At 48.4% G+C, this 27,296-nt stretch overlaps 1 protein-coding gene across 4 annotated transcripts in view; it reads left to right on the top strand.

Moving 5' to 3' along the window:
* Positions 1–12,812: 12,812 nt before the first annotated feature.
* The window catches only part of TMEM94 (transmembrane protein 94), a 182,576-nt gene continuing 168,092 nt past the window's right edge, over positions 12,813–27,296 (top strand). For 2 of the 4 annotated variants that reach the window (XM_063960631.1, XM_063960628.1), the window contains exon 1: positions 13,243–13,349. The gene's annotated coding sequence lies outside the window, so the exon portion shown is untranslated. Of the gene's footprint in view, positions 13,034–13,128; positions 13,149–13,242; positions 13,350–27,296 lie in introns of those variants that run through there. The other 2 variants (XM_063960629.1, XM_063960630.1) reach the window with 2 other exon arrangements.

Here is a 27,296-nt window from a genome sequence, read left to right as displayed (position 1 = left end):
AAAGGTCCTGGAGTGGCCTAGCCAGTCTCCAGACCTCAACCCAATAGAAAATCTGTGGAGGGAGTTGAAAGTCTGTGTTGCCTGCCGACAGATCTAGAGAAGATCTGCATGGAAGAGTGGGCCAAAATACCTGCTACAGTGTGTGCAAACCTGGTCAAGAACTACAGGAAACGTTTGACCTCTGTAATTGCCAACCGAGGTTATATAAGTATTGAGTTAAACTTTTTGATTGTCCAAATATTTATTTTCCGCAAGAATATACAAATAAATTGTTTCAAAATCATACAATGTGATTTCCTAGTTTTTTTTCCCTTCAGATTCTGTCTCTCACAGTTGAAGTGTACCTATGATGCAAATTAGACCTCTCTCATCTTTTTAAGTGGGTCAACTTGCACAATCGGTGGCTGTCCAAATACTTTTTTGCCCCACTGTAATTCACTACTTTAATCAGTGCTGTTTCTGTGAAGTGTTGGGAACAAAAGTCTAACTGAAGTGGGTCTAATAAGTTGCGCAAGTTAAGAAAGTGTGTGAGGCGAGTGTAAGCAATTCTCTTAAGTAGCTTGGAGGAGTAAGGGAGCTGAGAGTTGGGACAATAGGGAGTTATGGTCAGAATTATTTTTCAGAATGGAAGTAATCACTGTGTGCGTGAACAGGGATGGAAAGATACCAGTAGAGAGAGATTACAGATTGTAGTTAATGTTGGGATGAGCACAGGTCACAGAGCATTACTGGTTTGTGAGGGTATAGGATCAAGAGGAAATGTAGTGTAGTAGGATGGAAGAGTGTCATTTGTGGGATCAAGTGAAGAGAAGGTGCCAGAGGGATCTGGTAGGGAATTGAGCAGGCTACTGGCTGAGGAAGAACTTGGGAGTGTGTTCTGGACTTTCCAGCAGTGCTACACTTCCCGGTGTCCCCACCCCTTCTACATGACATCATGCGCTTAGTGGGTGGGTCATGCACAGGACGCTCAGGAGACCTCTTACGCCACTGTAAGGGATTCATACAAGTTGTTCTGATATATAAAGTATTCTGTGAAGCCTGCAAATAGACCTAATTATTAAGCATTTAATTACATTTTCTCTATCGTCCTAGTGGATGCTGGGGTTCCTGAAAGGACCATGGGGAATAGCGGCTCCGCAGGAGACAGGGCACAAAAAGTAAAGCTTTTCCAGATCAGGTGGTGTGCACTGGCTCCTCCCCCTATGACCCTCCTCCAGACTCCAGTTAGATTTTTGTGCCCGGCCGAGAAGGGTGCAATCTAGGTGGCTCTCCTAAAGAGCTGCTTAGAAAAAGTTTAGCTTAGGTTTTTTATTTTACAGTGAGTCCTGCTGGCAACAGGATCACTGCAACGAGGGACTGAGGGGAGAAGAAGTGAACTCACCTGCGTGCAGGATGGATTGGCTTCTTGGCTACTGGACATCAGCTCCAGAGGGACGATCACAGGTACAGCCTGGATGGTCACCGGAGCCGCGCCGCCGGCCCCCTTGCAGATGCTGAAGTCAGAAGAGGTCCAGAATCGGCGGCTGAAGACTCCTGCAGTCTTCTAAAGGTAGCGCACAGCACTGCAGCTGTGCGCCATTTTCCTCTCAGCACACTTCACACGCAGTCACTGAGGGTGCAGGGCGCTGGGGGGGGGCGCCCTGGGAGGCAAATGTAACCTATATAAAGGCTAAAAATACCTCACATATAGCCCCCAGAGGCTATATGGAGATATTTAACCCCTGCCTGGATTCACTAAATAGCGGGAGACGAGCCCGCCGGAAAAGGGGCGGGGCCTATCTCCTCAGCACACGGCGCCATTTCCTCTCACAGCTCCGCTGGTCAGGACGGCTCCCAGGTCTCTCCCCTGCACTGCATTACAGAAACAGGGTAAAACAGAGAGGGGGGGCAAATTTATGGCGATATTTTGATATATATAAAGCAGCTATAAGGGAGCACTTATTATAAGGCTATCCCTGTTATATATAGCGCTTTTGGTGTGTGCTGGCAAACTCTCCCTCTGTCTCCCCAAAGGGCTAGTGGGTCCTGTCTTCGTTAGGAGCATTCCCTGTGTGTCTGCTGTGTGTCGGTACGTGTGTGTCGACATGTATGAGGACGATATTGGTGTGGAGGCGGAGCAATTGCCAAATATGAGGATGTCACCCCCTAGGGAGTCGACACCAGAATGGATGCCTTTATTTATGGAACTACGGGATAGTGTCAACACGCTAAAGCAGTCGTTTGACGACATGAGACGGCCGGACAATCAATTAGTGCCTGTCCAGGCGACTCAAACACCGTCAGGGGCTGTGAAACGCCCTTTGCCTCAGTCGGTCGACACAGACCCAGACACAGGCACTGACTCCAGTGGTGACGGTGACGAATCAACCGTATTTTCCAGTAGGGCCACACGTTATATGATTTTGGCAATGAAGGAGGCGTTACATTTAGCTGATACTACAGGTACCACTAAACAGGGTATTATGTGGGGTGTGAAAAAACTACCTATAGTTTTTCCTGAATCAGAAGAATTAAATGACGTGTGTAATGAAGCGTGGGTTGCCCCTGATAAAAAGCTGATAATTTCAAAGAAATTATTGGCATTATACCCTTTCCCGCCAGAGGTTAGGGAGCGCTGGGAAACACCTCCTAGGGTGGACAAGGCGCTAACACGCTTATCTAAACAAGTGGCGTTACCCTCTCCTGAGACGGCCGCACTTAAAGATCCATCAGATAGGAGGATGGAAAATATCCAAAAAAGTATATACACACATGCAGGTGTTATACTACGACCAGCTATAGCGACTGCCTGGATGTGCAGTGCTGGGGTAGTTTGGTCAGAGTCCCTGATTGAAAATATTGATACCCTGGACAGGGACAATATTTTACTGTCGTTAGAACAAATAAAGGATGCATTTCTTTATATGCATGATGCACAGAGGGATATCTGCACACTGGCATCACGGGTAAGTGCTATGTCCATTTCGGCCAGAAGAGCTTTATGGACGCGACAGTGGACAGGCGATGCGGATTCAAAACGACATATGGAAGTTTTGCCGTATAAAGGGGAGGAGTTATTTGGAGTCGGTCTATCAGATTTGGTGGCCACGGCTACAGTCGGGAAATCCACCTTTCTACCTCAAGTCACTCCCCAACAGAAAAAGGCACCGACTTTTCAACCGCAGCCCTTTCGTTCCTTTAAAAATAAGAGAGCAAAGGGCTATTCATATCTGCCACGAGGCAGAGGTCGAGGGAAGAGACAGCAACAGGCAGCTCCTTCCCAGGAACAGAAGCCTTCCCCGGCTTCTACAAAAGCCTCAGCATGACGCTGGGGCTTCTCAAGCGGACTCGGGGACGGTGGGTGGTCGTCTCAAAAATTACAGCGCGCAGTGGGCTCACTCGCAGGTAGATCCCTGGATCCTGCAGATAATATCTCAGGGGTACAGGTTGGAATTAGAGACAGATCCACCTCGCCGTTTCCTGAAGTCTGCTTTACCAACGTCCCCCTCCGAAAGGGAGACGGTTTTGGAAGCCATTCACAAGCTGTACTCTCAGCAGGTGATAGTCAAGGTACCTCTTCTACAACAAGGGAAGGGGTATTATTCCACTCTTTTTGTGGTACCGAAGCCGGATGGCTCGGTAAGGCCTATTCTAAATCTGAAGTCCTTGAACCTGTACATAAAGAAGTTCAAGATGGAGTCACTCAGAGCAGTGATAGCGAACCTGGAAGAGGGGGACTTTATGGTATCCTTGGACATCAAGGATGCGTATCTCCACGTTCCAATTTACCCCTCACACCAGGGGTACCTCAGGTTCGTTGTACAAAACTGTCACTATCAGTTTCAGACGCTGCCGTTCGGATTGTCCACGGCACCTCGGGTCTTTACAAAGGTAATGGCCGAGATGATGATTCTTCTTCGAAGAAAAGGCATATTAATTATCCCATACTTGGACGATCTCCTAATAAGGGCAAGGTCCAGAGAACAGCTAGAGATGGGATTAGCACTGTCGCAAGAAGTGCTAAAACAGCACGGGTGGATTCTGAATATTCCAAAATCCCAGTTAATGCCGACAACTCGTCTGCTGTTCCTAGGGATGATTCTGGACACGGTTCAGAAAAAGGTTTTTCTCCCGGAGGAAAAAGCCAAGGAGTTATCCGAGCTTGTCAGGAACCTCCTAAAACCAGGAAAGGTGTCTGTACATCAATGCACAAGAGTCCTGGGAAAAATGGTGGCTTCTTACGAAGCAATTCCATTCGGCAGATTCCACGCAAGAATTTTCCAAAGGGATCTGTTGGACAAATGGTCAGGGTCGCATCTTCAGATGCACCTGCGGATAACCCGGTCTCCAAGGACAAGGGTGTCTCTTCTGTGGTGGTTGCAGAGTGCTCATCTATTGGAGGGCCGCAGATTCGGCATACAGGATTGGATCCTGGTGACCACGGACGCCAGCCTGAGAGGCTGGGGAGCAGTCACACAAGGAAGAAACTTCCAGGGAGTATGGACGAGCCTGGAAACGTCTCTTCACATAAACATTCTGGAACTAAGAGCAATATACAATGCTCTAAGCCAGGCAGAACCTCTGCTTCAGGGAAAACCGGTGTTGATCCAGTCGGACAACATCACGGCAGTCGCCCATGTGAACAGACAGGGCGGCACAAGAAGCAGGAGTGCAATGGCAGAAGCTGCAAGGATTCTTCGCTGGGCAGAGAATCATGTGATAGCACTGTCAGCAGTGTTCATCCCGGGAGTGGACAACTGGAAAGCAGACTTCCTCAGCAGACACGATCTTCACCCGGGAGAGTGGGGACTTCATCCAGAAGTCTTCCACTTGCTGGTAACCCGTTGGGAAAGACCAATGGTGGACATGATGGCGTCTCGCCTCAACAAAAAACTGGACAGGTATTGCGCCAGGTCAAGAGATCCGCAGGCAATAGCTGTGGACGCGCTGGTAACGCCTTGGGTGTACCAGTCGGTGTATGTGTTTCCTCCTCTGCCTCTCATACCAAAAGTATTGAGAATTATACGGCAAAGAGGCGTAAGGACGATACTAGTGGTTCCGGATTGGCCAAGAAGGACTTGGTACCCGGAACTTCAAGAGATGATCACGGAAGATCCGTGGCCTCTACCTCTAAGGAGGGACTTGCTTCAGCAGGGTCCCTGTCTGTTTCAAGACTTACCGCGGCTGCGTTTGACGGCATGGCGGTTGAACGCCGGATCCTAAAGGAAAAAGGCATGCCGGAAGAAGTCATTCCTACTTTGATTAAAGCAAGGAAGGAAGTAACCGTGCAACATTATCACCGAATTTGGCGAAAATATGTTGCGTGGTGCGAAGATCGGAGTGCTCCGACGGAGGAATTTCAACTGGGTCGATTCCTACATTTCCTGCAATCAGGATTGTCTATGGGTCTCAAATTGGGATCTATTAAGGTTCAAATTTCGGCCCTGTCGATTTTCTTTCAAAAAGAATTGGCTTCAGTCCCTGAAGTCCAGACCTTTGTTAAGGGAGTGCTACATATACAGCCTCCTGTGGTGCCTCCAGTGGCACCGTGGGATCTCAATGTGGTTTTGGACTTTCTAAAATCTCATTGGTTTGAACCACTAAAGAAGGTGGATTTGAAATATCTCACATGGAAAGTGACCATGCTTCTAGCCCTGGCTTCGGCCAGGAGAGTGTCAGAACTGGCAGCTTTATCTTACAAAAGCCCATATCTGATTTTCCATTCGGACAGGGCAGAACTGCGGACTCGTCCGCATTTTCTCCCTAAGGTGGTGTCAGCATTTCATCTGAACCAGCCTATTGTAGTGCCTGCGGCTACAAGTGACTTGGAGGACTCCAAGTTACTGGACGTTGTCAGAGCATTAAAAATATATATTGCAAGGACAGCTGGAGTCAGAAAATCTGACTCGTTGTTTATATTGTATGCACCCAACAAGATGGGTGCTCCTGCGTCTAAGCAGACGATTGCTCGTTGGATCTGTAGCACAATCCAACTTGCACATTCTGTGGCAGGCCTGCCACAGCCTAAATCTGTAAAGGCCCACTCCACAAGGAAGGTGGGCTCATCTTGGGCGGCTGCCCGAGGGGTCTCGGCATTACAACTTTGCCGAGCAGCTACGTGGTCAGGGGAGAACACGTTTGTAAAATTTTACAAATTTGATACTCTGGCTAAGGAGGACCTGGAGTTCTCTCATTCGGTGCTGCAGAGTCATCCGCACTCTCCCGCCCGTTTGGGAGCTTTGGTATAATCCCCATGGTCCTTTCAGGAACCCCAGCATCCACTAGGACGATAGAGAAAAATAAGAATTTACTTACCGATAATTCTATTTCTCGGAGTCCGTAGTGGATGCTGGGGTTCCTGAAAGGACCATGGGGAATAGCGGCTCCGCAGGAGACAGGGCACAAAAAAGTAAAGCTTTACTAGGTCAGGTGGTGTGCACTGGCTCCTCCCCCTATGACCCTCCTCCAGACTCCAGTTAGGTACTGTGCCCGGACGAGCATACACAATAAGGGAGGCATTTTGAATCCCGGGTAAGACTCATACCAGCCACACCAATCACACCGTACAACTTGTGATCTAAACCCAGTTAACAGTATGACAACAGAAAGGGCCTCTTAAAGATGGCTCCTTAACAATAACCCGAATTAGTTAACAATAACTATGTACAAGTATTGCAGATAATCCGCACTTGGGATGGGCGCCCAGCATCCACTACGGACTCCGAGAAATAGAATTATCGGTAAGTAAATTCTTATTTTCTCTATCGTCCTAAGTGGATGCTGGGGTTCCTGAAAGGACCATGGGGATTATACCAAAGCTCCCAAACGGGCGGGAGAGTGCGGATGACTCTGCAGCACCGAATGAGAGAACTCCAGGTCCTCCTTTGCCAGGGTATCAAATTTGTAAAATTTTACAAACGTGTTCTCCCCCGACCACGTAGCTGCTCGGCAGAGTTGTAATGCCGAGACCCCTCGGGCAGCCGCCCAAGATGAGCCCACCTTCCTTGTGGAGTGGGCTTTTACAGTTTTAGGCTGTGGCAGGCCTGCCACAGAATGTGCAAGTTGAATTGTGTTACAAATCCAACGAGCAATCGACTGCTTAGAAGCAGGTGCGCCCAACTTGTTGGGTGCATACAATATAAACAGCGAGTCAGATTTTCTGACTCCAGCCGTCCTTGCAATGTATATTTTTAAGGCTCTGACAACGTCCAACAACTTGGAGTCCTCCAAGTCGCTAGTGGCCGCAGGCACCACAATAGGTTGGTTCAGATGAAATGCTGATACCACTTTAGGGAGAAAATGCGGACGAGTCCGCAGTTCTGCCCTATCCGAATGGAAGATTAGATAAGGACTTTTATAAGATAAAGCCGCCAATTCAGATACTCTCCTGGCAGAGGCCAGGGCTAGTAACATAGTCACTTTCAATGTGAGATATTTCAAATCCACCTTTTTCAATGGTTCAAACCAATGGGATTTGAGGAAATCTAAAACTACATTTAGATCCCACGGTGCCACCGGAGGCACCACAGGAGGCTGTATATGCAGTACTCCCTTGACAAAAGTCTGGACCTCAGGGACAGAGGCCAATTCTTTTTGGAAGAATATTGACAGGGCCGAAATTTGAACCTTAATGGATCCCAATTTGAGACCCATAGATAATCCTGATTGCAGGAAATGTAGGAAACGACCCAGTTGGAATTCCTCCGTCGGAACCCTCCGATCCTCGCACCACGCTACATATTTTCGCCAAATGCGGTGATAATGTTTCACGGTGACTTCCTTCCGTGCCTTAATCAAGGTAGGAATGACTTCTTCTGGAATGCCTTTCCCTTTTAGGATCTGGCGTTCAACCGCCATGCCGTCAAACGCAGCCGCGGTAAGTCTTGAAAAAGACAGGGACCCTGCTGTAGCAGGTCCCTTCTCAGAGGTAGAGGCCACGGTTCGTCCGTGAGCATCTCTTGAAGTTCCGGATACCAAGTCCTTCTCGGCCAATCCGGAACCACTAGTATTGTTCTTACTCTTCTTTGCCGTATGATCTTCAATACCTTTGGTATGAGCGGCAGAGGAGGAAACACATACACTGACTGGTACACCCAAGGAGTTACCAGTGCGTCCACAGCTATTGCCTGTGGATCTCTTGACCTGGCGCAATATTTGTCCAGTTTCTTGTTGAGGCGAGACGCCATCATGTCTACAATTGGTCTTTCCCAACGGTCTATTAACATGTTGAAGACTTCTGGATGTAGACCCCACTCTCCCGGATGAAGATCGTGTCTGCTGAGGAAGTCTGCTTCCCAGTTGTCCACGCCCGGGATGAACACTGCTGACAGTGCTATCACGTGATTCTCCGCCCAGCGAAGAATCTTGGCAGCTTCTGCCATTGCACTCCTGCTTCTTGTGCCGCCCTGCCTGTTTACATGGGCGACCGCCGTGATGTTGTCCGACTGAATCAACACCGGCTTTCCTTGCAGGAGAAGTTCCGCCTGGCTTAGAGCATTGTAGATTGCTCTTAGTTCCAGAATGTTTATGTGAAGAGACTTTTCCAGACTCGTCCATACTCCCTGGAAGTTTCTTCCTTGTGTGACTGCTCCCCAGCCTCTCAGGCTGGCGTCCGTGGTCACCAGGATCCAATCCTGAATGCCGAATCTGCGGCCTTCTAATAGGTGAGCCTTCTGCAACCACCACAGAAGTGACACCCTTGTCTTTGGTGACAGGGTTATTCGCAGGTGCATCTGCAGATGCGACCCTGACCATTTGTCCAACAGATCCCTTTGGAATATTCTTGCATGGAATCTGCCGAATGGAATTGCTTCGTAAGAAGCCACCATTTTTCCCAGGACTCTTGTGCATTGATGTACTGACACTTTTCCTGGTTTTAGGAGGTTCCTGACCAGATCGGATAACTCCTTGGCTTTTTCCTCTGGAAGGAAAACCTTTTTCTGAACCGTGTCCAGAATCATTCCTAGGAACAGCAGACGAGTTGTCGGGATTAAATGGGATTTTGGAATATTCAGAATCCACCCGTGTTGTCTTAGCACCTCTTGAGATAGTGCTAAAGCTGTCTCCAGCTGTTCTCTGGACCTTGCCCTTATTAGGAGATCGTCCAAGTATGGGATAACTAATACGCCTTTTCTTCGAAGAAGAATCATCATCTCGGCCATTACCTTGGTAAAGACCCGAGGCGCCGTGGACAATCCGAACGGCAGCGTCTGAAACTGATAGTGACAGTTTTGAACAATGAACCTGAGGTACCCCTGGTGTGCGGGGTAAATCGGAACGTGTAGATACGCATCCTTGATGTCCAAGGATACCATAAAGTCCCCTTCTTCCAGGTTCGCTATCACTGCTCTGAGTGACTCCATCTTGAACTTGAACTTTTTTATGTAGAGGTTCAAGGACTTCAGATTTAGAATAGGCCTTACCGAGCCATCCGGCTTCGGTACCACAAATAGAGTGGAATAATACCCCTTTCCTTGTTGTAATAGAGGTACTTTGACTATCACCTGCTGAGCGTACAGCTTGTGAATGGCTTCCAACACCCTCTCCCTTTCGGAAGAGACGGTTGGTAAGGCAGACTTCAGGAAACGATGAGGAGGATCCGTCTCTAATTCCAACCTGTACCCCTGAGATATTATCTGCAGGATCCAGGGGTCTACCTGCGAGTGAGCCCACTGCGCGCTGTAATTTTTGAGACGGCCCCCCACTGTCCCCGAGTCCGCTTGAGAGGCCCCAGCGTCATGCTGAGGTTTTTGCAGGAGCCGGGGAGGGCTTCTGTTCCTGGGAAGGAGCTGCCTGTTGGTGTCTCTTCCCTCTTCCTCTGCCTCGTGGCAGGTACGACAAGCCCTTTGCTCTCTTATTTTTGTAGGAGCGAAAAGGCTGCGGTTGAAAGGTCGGTGCCTTTCTCTGTTGGGGAGTGACTTGAGGTAAAAAAGTGGATTTCCCGGCAGTAGCCGTGGCCACCAAGTCTGATAGACCAACTCCAAATAACTCCTCCCCTTTATACGGCAAAACCTCCATGTGACGTTTTGAATCCGCATCGCCTGTCCACTGTCGTGTCCATAAGGCTCTTCTGGCTGAAATGGACATAGCACTCACCCGAGATGCCAGTGTGCAAATATCCCTCTGTGCATCACGCATATAGATAAATGCATCCTTTATTTGTTCTAACGACAGTAAAACATTGTCCCTATCTAGGGTATCAATATTTTCAATCAGGGATTCTGACCAAACTACTCCAGCACTGCACATCCAGGCAGTTGCTATAGCTGGTCGTAGTATAACACCTGCATGTGTGTATATATTCTTTTGAATAACTTCCATCTTTCTATCTGATGGATCCTTAAGTGCGGCCGTCTCAGGAGAGGGTAACGCCACTTGTTTGGATAAGCGTGTGAGCGCCTTGTCCACCTTAGGGGGTGTTTCCCAGCGCGCCCTAACCTCTGGCGGGAAAGGGTATAATGCCAATAACTTTTTTGAAATTATCAACTTTTTATCAGGAGCAACCCACGCTTCATCACACACGTCATTTAATTCTTCTGATTCAGGAAAAACTGTTTGTAGTTTTTTCACACCATACATAATACCCTGTTTTACGGTATCTGTAGTATCAGCTAAATGTAACGTCTCCTTCATTGCCAAAATCATATAACGTGTGGCCCTACTGGAAAATACGTTTGAATTTCTACCGTCGTCACTGGAATCAGTGCCCGTGTCTGGGTCTGTGTCGACCGACTGAGGCAAAGGGCGTTTTACAGCCCCTGACGGTGTTTGAGGCGCCTGGACAGGCATTAATTGATTGTCCGGCCGCCTCATGTCCTCAACTGACTGTTTAAGGGAAGATAAACCATCACGTAATTCCACAAATAAAGGCATCCATTCTGGTGTCGACCCCCTGGGGGGTGACATCTGCATATTTGGCAATTGCTCCGCCTCCACACCAATATCGTCCTCATACATGTCGACACCACGTACCGACACACACCGCAAACTCACAGGGAATGCTCTAATGAAGACAGGACCCACTAGCCCTTTTGGGGAGACAGAGGGAGAGTCTGCCAGCACACACCACAAAGCGCTATATATACAAGGGATATCCTTATATTAAGTGCTCCCTTATAGCTGCTTTAATATATATATATATATAGCCATTAATGTGCCCCCCCTCTCTGTTTTACCCTGTTTCTGTAGTGCAGTGCAGGGGAGAGACCTGGGAGCCGTTCTGACCAGCGGAGCTGTGACAGAAAATGGCGCCGTGTGCTGAGGAGATAGGCCCCGCCCCTTTTTCGGCGGGTTCTTCTCCCGCTATTTTTCCAGTCAGGCAGGGGTTAAATATCTCCATATAGCCCCTATGGGCTATATGTGAGGTATTTTTAGCCTTGTATAAGGTTTATATTTGCCTCTCAGAGCGCCCCCCCCCAGCGCTCTGCACCCTCAGTGACTGCCCAGTGAAGTGTGCTGAGAGGAAAATGGCGCACAGCTGCAGTGCTGTGCGCTACCTTATGAAGACTGAGGAGTCTTCAGCCGCCGGTTTCCGGACCTCTTCACGCTTCAGCATCTGCAAGGGGGTCGGCGGCGCGGCTCCGGGACCGGACTCCACGGCTGGGCCTGTGTTCGATCCCTCTGGAGCTAATGGTGTCCAGTAGCCAAGCAGCAAATCCACTCTGCATGCAGGTGAGTTTACTACTTTCCCCCTAAGTCCCACGTTGCAGTGATCCTGTTGCCAGCAGGACTCACTGTAAAGAAAAAAACCTAAACTAAACTTTCTCTAAGCAGCTCTTTAGGAGAGCCACCTAGATTGCACCCTTCTCGTTCGGGCACAAAATCTAACTGGAGTCTGGAGGAGGGTCATAGGGGGAGGAGCCAGTGCACACCACCTGACCTAGTAAAGCTTTACTTTTTTGTGCCCTGTCTCCTGCGGAGCCGCTATTCCCCATGGTCCTTTCAGGAACCCCAGCATCCACTTAGGACGATAGAGAAATAAGATTTTACTTACCGATAAATCTATTTCTCGGAGTCCGTAGTGGATGCTGGGCGCCCATCCCAAGTGCGGATTATCTGCAATAATTGTACATAGTTATTGTTAACTAATTCGGGTTATTGTTGAAGGAAGCCATCTTTCAGAGGCTCCGCTGTTATCATACTGTTAACTGGGTTTAGATCACAAGTTGTACGGTGTGATTGGTGTGGCTGGTATGAGTCTTACCCGGGATTCAAAATCCTCCCTTATTGTGTACGCTCGTCCGGGCACAGTACCTAACTGGAGTCTGGAGGAGGGTCATAGGGGGAGGAGCCAGTGCACACCACCTGATCTGGAAAAGCTTTACTTTTTGTGCCCTGTCTCCTGCGGAGCCGCTATTCCCCATGGTCCTTTCAGGAACCCCAGCATCCACTACGGACTCCGAGAAATAGATTTATCGGTAAGTAAAATCTTATTTTTCAAATGGCCTCGTATTTTTCAGTAAGTATCAAAGTACAATTAGGATGTGAGATGTAACATATTAGAACCTCATTTCATCACTCCAGAGAGAATTGTTTTCCATTAGACCCCTGTTTGTGCACTTACTACGAGGCAAATTGAATAAAGCTTCAAAAAAATGAAAAGTGGTGATGCCCATAGCAACCAGTTTCTATCATTTCCTGGGATGCAATACAGAAATGACAGAGAGAATCTGACTGGTTGCTATGGGCAACATCACCACTTTTCAATTTTAAAAGCTTTGGTAAATATACCGAATAATGATTACATGGTAAGCACTGAGCAGAGCGTGACCTGTGAGAGAGAGAGAGAGAGAGAGAGAGAGAGTAGAGATATCTGCTGGTAGTAAGCTATACGAGTGCAATTATCAGACAGTGACACTGGGAAGCAGTGGTCGCCACATGCATGAGCTGAACTGAGACGCAAGGAGCCTAGCAACATCCGAGAAATCCTATGACCTTCGATGTAGAAACACAGGTTCCGGCATGCGCCAAGACACGCACAGATGTCTAGATACTGATCTATTCTACACCGCCACGGAAATACCTAAAGCTCAACAAGTCAGACGACTACAGCCAGGTAGGTAGAGCCTAAGCGTCACTACCCCTCCTACCCTATAAAAATGGTCGAGAGAGAGAGAGTTCTAGCTTGGGGTCTGCACCAAGTGCCGACAGGTTCTGTTACATAAATATTGGTACGTCTCCATTTTCTTGGAGATAAATTTCACTTTGATAGCTTTAAGTCTCCGATAAAATGGCTACTATGATTGGGGACAAAAAGATTCCCCTTCCACTAGACTCTCTGTATCTCGGCATGTGACAGAAACATGGCAGCTTGTAGCTGAGATGGAGTCCGGGAGCGGGTGGTGACCGGCATAGCAGACCCAGGCCAGCGGGTAGTCAAGCACAAACATTTATATTTGCTTATTTGGGGGTAGTTTGTGGCATTGAGTGTATCATTCTGATATGTGAATGAAAACAATATGTTCGAGCTATATGCTGCTGATCTATAATTGTAAGCCCAGTTTCTGTCCCTTCTCTTTCCCTGTTAGGCTGTTAGTATTTAGCTGTTAGTCACTTGTTTTGCCATCTAATAAATTATGATCTGATATGCACAAATGAAACACACTACCAGGGTCATATGTACGCATACTTGGCATAAATGTTTTACCTGCCATAACAAATGACAACAAAATATATTAGCGGAACTTGTTAGGTGAATTTACAACACTTCACAAAGTATGTAATGTAAAATAACATCAGTGGAGATAATCAGAACATAATTCACATTTTATGCAGCGTCAGCCACATTATTACTTTGTAAAGTATTGTTGTATATCTTCTATTTGTAGTTTGGTGCAGGCTTACATTGTACTTTTGACCTAACTAAAAGTTTAATAATAACTAATCCAGTTTAATTTAAATTCATTATTTTATTTTTTTAAATCTATAATTGCTTTTGCTTTTAGGCATAAAATGACTTTTCTACATAGAATAACATACTTGCTCTGTAAATGCATAATGTCACTATTACGAGTGGCTACATGTTTGATGGCTGAAAGGGACATAGATTCTTTGTAAAAGCAGGAAAACAATGTGAGAGGTTACAGTCTTATTTGCAAATTTACCTTAGCCCCTGTTTTGTCATTCATGTTTCAGATCATGGTTACATTCATGTTGCTAATTGTTTTATATAGAAATCCTACAATAGGATACAGTATAAGCAACATTGCCCGCAATTGTATCATTTTCAGCACCATTTCTAATATAAAACTCAAGTTTTCTCAATAGAGAGGAGTGAATTGTGTTGTTTTAAATACATGTTTTATGCAATTGTTGGTTACTTGCATATCTGAACCATTGTGTGTAGATAATGTTTTATTATATGTGCTTTCTAGATTTGACATTCCAGCATTGTTTCCCAACCTCCGTCCTCAAGGCACGCTAAAAGTCCATGTTTTTGTGATATCCGGGCTTAAGAACAGATGATTAAATAAAAAATAACTGAGGCACTAATACCCCTTTTACACTAACAATTTTATCCCGGGATTTTGCACGTGAACGCGCATCAGCCCGGGATTTCTGTCAGCATGAAAGGATACAGGGACAATTTCCCGGGACGAGCATCCCGGGATTTCAACCCAGGTCTCGACCTGGGTTGAATCCGGGACCGTCCCAGGAAGCTGTGCAGTGTGAACTGGTATACCGGGTCAAGGCGACCCGGCACCCGTTCTCTGCATAGGAGGAGGCGGTGCTTGGAGAAGATTATCTCCAAGCACCGCCTCAGGTAGAGTCAGCGGTGACGTCACCGACCCGGCAATATGCCGGGTCGGGCCGCTAATGTAAAAGGGTCATTCCCGGGAAATATACCGGGACACATTCCCGAGAATGACCCCAGCCTGCGAGCGTAAAAGGGGTATAATTAAGTCACTTGTGCTTAAGTATGGCTGTCCTTAAAACCTGGACTGTTAGTGTACCTTGAGGACCGTTGTTGGGAAACACTGTTAGGGGATAAGGGGGCAGATGTATTAACCTGGAGAAGGCATAAGGAAGTGATAAACCAGTGATATGTGCAAGGTGATAAAGGCACCAGCCAATCAGATCCTAACTGTTAATTTACATAATGGAGTCGATTGGCTGGTGGGTTTGTCACCTTGTACATATCACTGGTTTATCACTTCCTTATGCCTTCTCCAGGTTAATACATCTGCCCCATTGTATGTAATCTCAGATACTGTTGATCAGGCATGTCAAACTCGTGGCCCTCCAACTGTTGTGAAACTACAAGTCCCAGCAGCCACTGATCAGTTGGTAAAGCATGCTTGTACTTGTAGTTTCACAACAGATGGATGACCATGACTTTGACATGCCTGCTGTAGATGTTGTCACTCAATTGTTCCATGCTACTATCTAGCAGAATATGCAAAATGATAAAGTGAATTAATTCTATAGCACATATTAAATTGATCATATCGATCTTTTCTCTGACATCCTAGTGGATGCTGGGAATTCCGTAAGGACCATGGGGGATAGCGGGCTCCGAAGGAGGCTGGGCACTCTAGAAAGATTTATGACTACCTGGTGTGCACTGGCTACTCCCACTATGACCCTCCTCCAAGCCTCAGTTAGATTTTGTGCCCGGCCGAGGTTGGATGCACACTAGGGGCTCTCCTGAGTCTTTAGAAAGAAAGTATAGAAATTAGGTTTTTTATTTTCAGTGAGACCTGCTGGCAACAGGCTCACTGCAGCGAGGGACTAAGGGGAGAAGAAGCGAACCTGCCTGCTTGCAGCCAGCTTGGGCTTCTTAGGCTACTGGACACCATTAGCTCCAGAGGGATCGACCGCAGGCCCAGCCTTGGTGTTCGGTCCCGGAGCCGCGCCGCCGTCCCCCTTACAGAGCCAGAAGCAAGAAGAGGTCCGGAAAATCGGCGGCAGAAGACATCAGTCTTCACCAAGGTAGCGCACAGCACTGCAGCTGTGCGCCATTGCTCCTCACACACACTTCACACTCCGGTCACTGAGGGTGCAGGGCGCTGGGGGGGGGGGCGCCCTGAGAAGCAATAATAACACCTTGGCTGGCAAAAATACCACAATATATAGCCCCAGAGGCTATATATTTGGAAAATACCCCTGCCAGAATATAGGAAAAAGCGGGAGAATAGTCCGCGGAAAAGGGGCGGAGCTATCTCCTGCAGCACACTGGCGCCATTTTTCCCTCACAGCTCCGCTGGAAGGAAGCTCCCTGGCTCTCCCCTGCAGTCTACACTACAGAAAAGGGTAAAAGAGAGAGGGGGGGCACTAAATTTAGGCGCAGTATACATTTATATAGAAAAAGCAGCTATAGGGGACATAACTCAGTTAGTCCCTGCATTATATAGCGCTCTGGTGTGTGCTGGCATACTCTCACTCTGTCCCCCCAAAGGGCTTTTGTGGGTCCTGTCCTCTGTTGGAGCATTCCCTGTGTGTGTGCGGTGTGTCGATACGGCTGTGTCGACATGTTTGATGAGGATAATGATGTGGAGACGGAGCAGATGCCTTTTAGAAGGGATGTCACCCCCTGCGGGGCAGACACCTGAGTGGATGAGCTTATGGAAAGAAATGAGTGCACGTATAGACTCCTTACATAAGAAATTTGATGACATGCCAAATGTGGGACAGCCGACTTCTCAGCTCGTGCCTGTCCAGGCGTCTCAAAGGTCATCAGGGGCTCTGAAACGCCCGCTACCTCAGACCGCAGACCCAGATGTCGACACTGATACTGACACCAGTGTCGACGACGATGAGTCTAACCTGATGCCCACTAAGGCCATTCACTGCATGATTGAGGCAATGAAAGAGGTGTTACACATTTCTGATATAACTACAGGTACCACTAAAAAGGGTATTATGTTTGGGGAGAAAAAACTACCCGTAGTTTTTCCCCCATCAGATAAATTAAATTAAGTGTGTGAAGAAGCGTGGGCTTTCCCTGATAAAAAATTGGTAATTCCTAAGAAGGTACTAATGGCGTTCCCTTTCCCGCCAGAGAATAGGTCACGTTGGGAAACACCTCCTAGGGTGGATAAAGCGCTCACACGTTTGTCTAAAAAGGTGGCACTACCGTCTCCGGATACGGCCGCCCTCAAGGAACCTGCTGATAGAAAGCAGGAGGCGATCCTGAAGTCTGTATATACACACTCAGGCATTATACTTAGACCAGCTATTGCGTCAGCATGGATGTGCAGTGCTGCCGCCGCGTGGTCAGATAACCTGTCAGAAAATATTGACACATTAGACAGAGACACGATCCTGTTAACCATAGACCATATCAAAGACTCAGTCTTATATATGAGAGATGCACAGAGGGAAATCTGCCGGCTGGCATCTAAAGTAAGTGCATTGTCCATTTCTGCTAGGAGAGGCTTATGGACTCGCCAGTGGACAGGAGATGCAGATTCTAAAAGGCACATGGAAGTTTTGCCTTATAAGGGTGAGGAATTATTTGGGGATGGTCTCTCGGACCTAGTTTCCACAGCAACGTCTGGGAAGTCAGCATTTTTACCCCATGTCCCCTCACAGCCTAAGAAGGCGCCGTTTTATCAGGTTCAGTCCTTTCGGACCCAGAAAAACAAGCGTGGAAAAGGCGGGTCTTTTCTGTCCAGAGGCAGAGGTAGGGGAAAAAGGCTGCAACAAACAGCAGGTTCCCAGGAGCAAAAGTCCTCCCCCGCTTCTTCTTCCAAGTCCGCCGCATGACGGTGGGGCTCCACAGGCGGAGCCAGGTACGGTGGGGGGCCGCCTCAAGAATTTCAGCGATCAGTGGGCTCGCTCACAGGTGGATCCCTGGATCCTTCAAATAGTATCTCAGGGGTACAAACTGGAATTCGAGGCGTCTCCACCCCACCGGTTCCTAAAATCTGCCGTGCCGATTGCTCCCTCAGACAGGGAGGCTGTGCTAGCGGCAATTCACAAGCTGTATTCCCAGCAGGTGATAATCAAGGTACCCCTACTTCAACAAGGCCGGGGTTACTATTCCACACTATTTGTGGTGCCGAAACCGGACGGTTCGGTGAGACCCATTTTAAATTTGAAATCCTTGAACACATACATAAAAAAATTCAAGTTCAAGATGGAATCGCTCAGGGCGGTTATTGCAAGCCTGGACGAGGGGGATTACATGGTATCCCTGGACATCAAGGATGCTTACTTGCATGTCCCCATTTACCATCCTCACCAGGAGTACCTCAGATTTGTGGTACAGGATTGCCATTACCAATTCCAGACGCTGCCGTTTGGACTGTCCACGGCACCGAGGGTATTTACCAAGGTTATGGCGGAAATGATGATACTCCTTAAAAAAAAGGGAGTTTTAATTATCCCGTACTTGGACGATCTCCTAATAAAGGCGAGATCCAAGGAACAGTTGTTGGTGGGAGTAGCACTATCTCAGGAAGTGCTGCACCAGCACGGCTGGATTCTGAATATCCCAAAGTCACAGCTGGTTCCGACGACATGGCTACTGTTCCTGGGTATGATCCTGGATACAGTCCAGAAGAAAGTGTTTCTCCCGGAGGAGAAAGCCAGGGAGTTGTCATCTCTAGTCAGAGACCTCCTGAAACCAAAACAGGTATCGGTGCATCACTGCACGCGGGTCCTGGGAAAGATGGTAGCTTCTTACGAAGCAATTCCCTTCGGCATGTTCCATGCCAGAATCTTTCAGTGGGACCTATTGGACAAATGGTCCGGATCGCATCTTCAGATGCATCGCTTAATAACCCTGTCTCCAAGAACCAGGGTGTCTCTACTGTGGTGGCTGCAGAGTGCCCATCTTCTGGAGGGCCGCAGGTTCGGCATACAGGACTGGGTCTTGGTGACCACGGATGCCAGCCTTCGAGGCTTGGGGGCAGTCACACGGGGAAGAAACTTCCAAGGACTATGGTCGAGTCAGGAGACTTCCCTTCACATAAATATTCTGGAACTAAGGGCCATTTACAATGCCCTAAGTCAAGCAAAATCCCTGCTCCTACACCAGCCGGTGCTGATCCAGTCAGACAACATCACGGCAGTCGCCCATGTAAATCGACAGGGAGGCACAAGAAGCAGAATGGCAATGGATGGGCGGAGAATCATGTACTAGCACTGTCAGCAGTGTTCATTCCGGGAGTGGACAACTGGGAAGCAGGCTTCCTCAGCAGACACGACCTCCACCCGGGAGAGTGGGGACTTCATCCAGAAGTCTTCCAGATGCTGGTAAACCGTTGGGAAAAACCACAGGTGGACATGATGGCGTCCCGCCTCAACAAAAAGTTAAAAAGATATTGCGCCAGGTCAAGGGACCCTCAGGCGATAGCTGTGGACGCTCTAGTGACACCGTGGGTGTACCAGTCAGTTTATGTGTTCCCTCCTCTGCCTCTCATACCAAGGGTATTGAAAATAATAAGAAAGCGAGGAGTAAACACAATTCTCGTGGTTCCGGATTGGCCAAGACGAGCGTGGTACCCGGAACTTCAAGAGATGATCTCAGAGGACCCGTGGCCTCTGCCGCTCAGACAGGACCTGCTACAGCAGGGGCCCTGTCTGTTCCAAGACTTACCGCGGCTGCGTTTGAAAGCATTATCACCGCATATGGCGGAAATATGTTGCATGGTGCGAGGCCAAAAAGGCCCCAACAGAGGAATTTCAACTAGGTCGATTTCTGCATTTCCTGCAAGCAGGAGTGAATATGGGCCTAAAACTAGGCTCCATTAAAGTACAGATCTCGGCTCTGTCGATTTTCTTTCAAAAAGAACTAGCTTCAGTACCTGAAGTTCAGACATTTGTGAAAGGAGTGCTGCATATTCAGCCCCCGTTTGTGCCTCCTGTGGCACCTTGGGATCTCAACGTGGTGTTGAGTTTCTTAAAATCACATTGGTTTGAGCCACTAAAAACCGTGGATCTAAAATATCTCACGTGGAAAGTGGTCATGTTATTGGCCTTGGCTTCAGCCAGGCGAGTGTCAGAATTGGCGGCTTTATCATGTAAAAGCCCTTATCTGATTTTCCATATGGATAGGGCAGAATTGAGGACTCGTCCCCAGTTTCTCACTAAGGTGGTGTCAGCGTTTCACCTGAACCAGCCTATTGTGGTGCCTGCGGCTACTAGGGATTTGGAGCAAGTTGCTAGACGTTGTCAGGGCCCTGAAAATATATGTTTCCAGGACGGCTGGAGTCAGAAAATCTGACTCGCTGTTTATCCTGTATGCACCCAACAAGCTGGGTGCTCCTGCTTCTAAGCAGACTATTGCTCGCTGGATTTGTAGTACAATTTAGCTTGCACATTCTGTGGCAGGCCTGCCACAGCCAAAATCTGTAAATGCCCATTCCACAAGGAAGGTGGGCTCATCTTGGGCGGCTGCCCGAGGGGTCTCGGCTTTACAACTTTGCCGAGCAGCTACTTGGTCAGGGGCAAACACGTTTGCAAAATTCTACAAATTTGATACCCTGGCTGAGGAGGACCTGGAGTTCTCTCATTCGGTGCTGCAGAGTCATCCGCACTCTCCCGCCCGTTTGGGAGCTTTGGTATAATCCCCATGGTCCTTACGGAGTTCCCAGCATCCACTAGGACGTCAGAGAAAATAAGAATTTACTCACCGGTAATTCTATTTCTCGTAGTCCGTAGTGGATGCTGGGCGCCCATCCCAAGTGCGGATTGTCTGCAATACTTGTAAATAGTTATTGCTAACTAAAGGGTTATTGTTGAGCCATCTGTTGAGAGGCTCAGTTGTTTTCATACTGTCAAACTGGATATAGTATCACGAGTTGTACGGTGTGATTGGTGTGGCTGGTATGAGTCTTACCCGGGATTCAAAATCCTTCCTTATTGTGTACGCTCGTCCGGGCACAGTGTCCTAACTGAGGCTTGGAGGAGGGTCATAGCGGGAGGAGCCAGTGCACACCAGGTAGTCATAAATCTTTCTAGAGTGCCCAGCCTCCTTCGGAGCCCGCTATCCCCCATGGTCCTTACGGAGTTCCCAGCATCCACTACGGACTACGAGAAATAGAATTACCGGTGAGTAAATTCTTATTTCTCTGACGTCCTAGTGGATGCTGGGGACTCCGTCAGGACCATGGGGATATAGCGGCTCCGCAGGAGACAGGGCACAATAATAAAAGCTTTAGGATCAGGTGGTGTGCACTGGCTCCTCCCCCTATGACCCTCCTCCAAGCCTCAGTTAGATTTTTGTGCCCGACGAGAAGGGTGCAATCTAGGTGGCTCTCCTGAGCTGCTTAGAATAAAAGTTTAAGTTAGGTTTTTTATTTTCAGTGAGTCCTGCTGGCAACAGGCTCACTGCTACGAGGGACTTAGGGGAGAGAAGAAAACTCACCTGCGTGCAGGATGGATTTGCTTCTTAGGCTACTGGACACCATTAGCTCCAGAGGGAGTCGGCACACAGGTCTCACCCTGGGGTTCGTCCCGGAGCCGTGCCGCCGACCCCCCTTGCAGATGCCGAAGTTGAAGAGGTCCAGAGGTCCAGAAGTCCAGAAACAGGCGGCAGAAGACTTTCAGTCTTCATAAGGTAGCGCACAGCACTGCAGCTGTGCGCCATTGTTGTCAGCACACTTCACCAACAGTCACCAACTGTCACTGAGGGTGCAGGGCGCTGGGGGGGGCGCCCTGGGCAGCAATGTATAATACCTTTTTATGGCTAAAATACATCACATATAGCCCTTGAGGCTATATGGATGTATTTAACCCCTGCCAGATCTCACAAACTCCGGGAGAAGAGCCCACCGAAAAGGGGGCGGGGCCTATTCTCCTCAGCACACGGCGCCATTTTCCTGCTCAGCTCTGCTGTGAGGAAGGCTCCCAGGCTCTCCCCTGCACTGCACTACAGAAACAGGGTTAAAACAGAGAGGGGGGGCACTTATTTGGCGATATGATTACATATATAAAAATGCTATAAGGGAAAACACTTGTATAAGGGGTTGTCCCTGTATAATTATAGCGTTTTTGGTGTGTGCTGGCAAACTCTCCCTCTGTCTCCCCAAAGGGCTAGTGGGGTCCTGTCCTCTGTCAGAGCATTCCCTGTGTGTGTGCTGTGTGTCGGTACGTGTGTGTCGACATGTAGGAGGACGATGTTGGTGAGGAGGCGGAGCAAATTGCCTGTATTGGTGATGTCACTCTCTAGGGAGTCGACACTGGAATGGATGGCTTATTTAGGAATTACGTGATGATGTCAACACGCTGCAAGGTCGGTTGACGACATGAGACGGCCGGCAAACAAATTAGTACCTGTCCAGGCGTCTCAGACACCGTCAGGGGCTTGTAAAAACGCCCATTTACCTCAGTCGGTCGACACAGACACAGACACGGACACTGACTCCAGTGTCGACGGTGAAGAAACAAACGTATTTTCCTTTAGGGCCACACGTTTCATGTTAAGGGCAATGAAGGAGGTGTTACATATTTCTGATACTACAAGTACCACAAATAAGGGTATTATGTAGGGTGTGAATAAACTACTTGTAGTTTTTCCTGAATCAGATAAATTAAATGAAGTGTGTGATGATACGTGGGTTTCCTCCGATAGAAAATTATTGGCGGTATACCCTTTCCCGCCAGAAGTTAGGGCGAGTTGGGAAACACACCTTAGGGTGAATAAGGCGCTCACACGCTTATAAAAACAAGTGGCGTTACCGTCTCCAGATACGGCAGCCCTCAAGGAGCCAGCTGATAGGAAGCTGAAAAATATCCTAAAAGTATATACACATATACTGGTGTTATACTACGACCAGCAATCGCCTCAGCCTGGATGTGCAGCGCTGAGGGGGCTTGGTCGGATTTCCTGACTGGAAATATTGATACCCTTGACAGGGACAAGATTTTATTGACTATAGAGCATTTTAAGGATGCATTTCTATATATGCGAGATGCGCAGAGGGATATTTGCATTCTGGCATCAAGAGTAAATGTGATGTCCATATCTGCCAGACGACAGTGGTCAGGTGATGCAGATTCCAGACGGCACATGGAAGTATTGCCGTATAAAGGGGCGGTCCATCGGACCTGGTGGCCATGGCAACAGCTGAAAAATCCACCTTTTGTTACCCCAAGTCACATCTCAGCAGAAAAGGACACAGTCTTTTCAGTCTCAGTCCTTTCGTCCCCATAAGGGCAGGCGGGCAAAAGGGCCAGTCATATCTGCCCAGGGGTAGAGGAAAGGGAAGAAGACTGCAGCAGGCAGCCCATTCCCAGGAACAGAAGCCCTCCACAGCTTCTGCCAAGTCCGCAGCATGACGCTGGGGCCGTACAAGCGGACTCAGGTGCGGTAGGGGGTCATCTCAAGAGTTTCAGCACGCAGTGGGCTCACTCACAAGTGGACTCCTGGATCCTACACGTAGTATCCCAGGTGTACATTGGAAATTCGAGACGTCTCCCCCTCACAAGTTCCTGAAGTCTGCTTTACCAACGTCTCCCTCCGACAGGGAGGCAGTATTGGGAACAATTCACAGGCTGTATTCCCAGCAGGTGATAATCAAAGTACCCCTTCTACAACAAGGGAAGGGGTATTATTCCACACTATATTGTGGTACTGAAGCCAGACGGCTAGGTGAGATCTGAAATATTTGAACACTTACATACAAGCGTTCAAATCAAGATGGAGTCACTCAGAGCAGTGATAGCGAACCAGGAAGAAGGGGACGATATGGTGTCACTGGATATCAGGGACGCTTACCTACATGTCCAAATTTGCCCTTCTCACCAAGGGTACCTCAGGTTCGTGGTACAGAACTGTCACTATCAGTTCAGACGCTGCCGTTTGGATTGTCCACGGCACCCCGGGTCTTTACCAAGGTAATGGCCGAAATGATGATTCTTCTTAAAAGAAATATGGACGCTTTCCTGATAAAGGCAAGGTCCAGAGAACAGTTGGAGGTCGGAGTAGCACTATCTTAAGTAGTTCTACGACAGCACGAGTGGATTCTAAATATTCCAAAATCGCAGTTTTTTCCGACGACACGTCTACTGTTCCTAGGGATGATTCTGGACACAGTCCAGAAAAGGATGTTTTCTCCCGGAGAAGAAAGCCAGGGAGTTATCCGAGCTAGTCAGGAACCTCCTAAAACCAGGAAAAGTATCAGTGCATCATTGCACAAGGATCCTGTGAAAAATGGTGGTTTCTTACAAAGCGATCCCATTCGGTAGATTTCACGCAAGAACCTTTACGTGGGATCTGCTGGAAAAATGGTCCGGATCGCATCTTCAGATGCATCAGCGGATAACCCTGTCTCCAAGGACAAGGGTGTTTCTTCTGCGGTGGCTGCAGAGTGCTCATCTATGAAAGGGCCGCAGATTCGGCATTCAGGACTGGGTCCTGGTGACCACGGATGCCAGCCTGAGTGGCTGGGGAGCAGTCACACAAGGAAAAAATTTCCAGAGAGTGTGATCGAGTCTGGAGACTTCTCTCCACATAAATATACTGGAGCTAAGGGCAATTTACAATGCTCTAAGCTTAGCAAGACCTCTGCTTCAAGGTCAGCCGGTATTGATCCAGTGGGACAACATCACGGCAGTCGCCCACGTAAACAGACAGGGCGGCACAAGAAGCAGGAGGGAAATGGCAGAAAATGCAAGGATTCTTCGCTGGGCGAAAAATCATGTGATAACACTCTCAGCAGTGTTCATTCCGGGAGTGGAAAACTGGGAAGCAGACTTCCTCAGCAGGCATGACCTCCACCCGGGAGAGTGGGGACTTCATCGGGAAGTCTTCCACATGATTGTAAACCGTTGTGAAAAACCAAAGGTGGACATGATGGCGTCCCGCCTGAACAAAAAACTAGATATTGCGCCAGGTCAAGGGACCCTCAGGCAATAGCGGTGGACGCTCTGGTAACACTGTGGATGTACCAGTCAGAGTATGTGTTCCCTCCTATGCCTCTCATACAAAAAGTACTGAGAATCATAAGAGGGAGATGAGTAAGAATGATACTCGTGGTTCCGGATTGGCCAAGAAGGACTTGGTACCCGAAACTTCAAGAGATGTTCACGGAAGACCCGTGGCCTCTACCTTTAAGAAAGGACCTGCTCCAGCAGGGGCCTTGTCTGTTCCAAGACTTACCGCGGCCGCGTTTGACGGCATGGCGGTTGAACGCCGGATCCTGAAAGGGCATTCCAGATGAAGTCATCCCTACCCTGGTCGAAGACAGGAAGGATGTAACCGCAAAACATTTTCACCGCATTTGGCGAAGATATGTTGCGTGGTGTGGGGCCAAGAAGGCCCCTACAGAGGAATTCCAACTGGGTCGTTTCCTACATTTCCTGAAAACAGGACTGTCTATGGGCCTAAAATTAGGGTCCATTAAGGTTCAAATTTCGGCCCTGTCGAATTTCTTCCAGAAAGAACTGGCTTTAGTGCCTGACGTTCAGATGTTTGTAAAAGGGGTACTGCATATACAGCCTCCTTTTGTGCCCCAGTGGCACCTTGGGATCTCAATGTTGTTTTGAGTTTCCTAAAGTCACATTGGTTTGAACCACTCACCAATGTGGACTTAAAATATCTCACATGGAAGGTGACGATGCTATTAGCCCTGGCTTCAGCCAGGCGTGTGTCAGAATTGGCGGCTTTATCATATATAAAGCCCTTACTTAATTTTTCATTCTGACAGGGCAGAATTGAGGACTCGTCCTCAATTTCTCCTTAAGGTGTTTTCTGTTTTTCACATGAACCAACCTATTGTGGTACCTGCGGGTACTAGGGACTTGGAGGACTCCAAGTTACTTGACGTTGTCAGGGCCCTGAAAAATATGTTTCCAGGAAGGCTGGAGTCAGAAAATCTGACTCGCTGTTTAGCCTGTATGCACCCAACAAGATGGGTGCTCCTGCTTCTAAGCAGACGATTGCTCGCTGGATTTGTAATACAATTCAGTTTACACATTCTGTGGCAGGCCTGCCACAGCCAAAATCGGTAAAAGCCCATTCCAAAAGGAAGGGGGCTCATCTTGGGCGACTGCCCGAGGGGTCTCGGCTTTACAACTTTGCCGAGCAGTTACTTGGTCAGGGGAAAACACGTTTGCTAAATTCTACAAATTTGATACCCTGGCTGAGGAGGACATGGAGTTCTCTCATTCGGTGCTGCAGGGTCATCCGCACTCTCCCGCCCGTTTGGGAGCTTTGGTATAATCCCCATGGTCCTGACGGAGTCCCCAGCATCCACTAGGACGTCAGAGAAAATAAGATTTTACTTACCGATAAATCTATTTCTCGTAGTCCGTAGTGGATGCTGGGCGCCCATCCCAAGTGCGGATTGTCTGCAATACTTGTACATAGTTATTGTTACAAAAATCGGGTTATTCTTGTTGTGAGCCATCTTTTCAGAGGCTCCTTCGTTGTTATCATACTGTTAACTGGGTTCAGATCACAGGTTGTACGGTGTGATTGGTGTGGCTGGTATGAGTCTTACCCGGGATTCAATATCCTTCCTTATTATGCACGCTCGTCCGGGCACAGTATCCTAACTGAGGCTTGGAGGAGGGTCATAGGGGGAGGAGCCAGTGCACACCACCTGATCCTAAAGCTTTTATTATTGTGCCCTGTCTCCTGCGGAGCCGCTATATCCCCATGGTCCTGACGGAGTCCCCAGCATCCACTACGGACTACGAGAAATAGATTTATCGGTAAGTAAAATCTTATTTTTTTACCCTAATACCCCTTTCAAACGGGTTCTTCCCAGGTGGGACCCGGCATTGGACCCTACACACCGCAATCCCGACCCGGCTATATGCTGGGTCGGGTTACCATCCGGGGACGGAGCCGACATCGGGTGCGGGTGCTGGTGCGGAGGCGGCGCTGCGAGATAACTTCATCTCTACACCACCTCTCCCTATGCAGTGAACGGGTACCGGGTCGCATCGACCCTGGTAACCATTCACACTGCGCCTGACCTGGTAATTACCCGGGAATAACCCCCTCTTATAACCTGGGTTGAATTACCGGGTCAGGCGACCTGGGAATTCGTCCATGACCCCTTTCACAACGCACAGCGACCCATGTTGACCTGGCAATATACTGTGTTGAAACCGGGTTATTTGTGCGGTGTGGAAGGGGTATTAGAGAGGTTCCCAAACTCCACCATTACAGACCAGCTTTTCCTTGAGCACAGGTGTAAATACAAGGCTCTGTGTAAGGGCTTGTATTTTTTAAGTGCTGCTTGGATTTGTAAGTGTGAGTTGTAAACAGCAAAAAGCAGGAGCTGGAAGCCGAGTGAAAAGGAGGTGCAGTGAGCTGGAACAACTGCAACTGCTAAGTGGAGTATAGGTGCCGCAGGAGAGAGTACTACGGCTGCATAAAAGTGAAGGACCAAGAACCGCACAAAGATAGATAAGTATAA

The sequence above is a fragment of the Pseudophryne corroboree genome, chromosome 3, assembly GCF_028390025.1.
Source record: "Pseudophryne corroboree isolate aPseCor3 chromosome 3, aPseCor3.hap2, whole genome shotgun sequence".
Lineage (NCBI taxonomy): Eukaryota > Metazoa > Chordata > Amphibia > Anura > Myobatrachidae > Pseudophryne > Pseudophryne corroboree.
The sequence above is the reverse complement of the archived record's forward strand: the minus strand, read 5'-3'. Positions and strand labels throughout refer to the sequence as shown.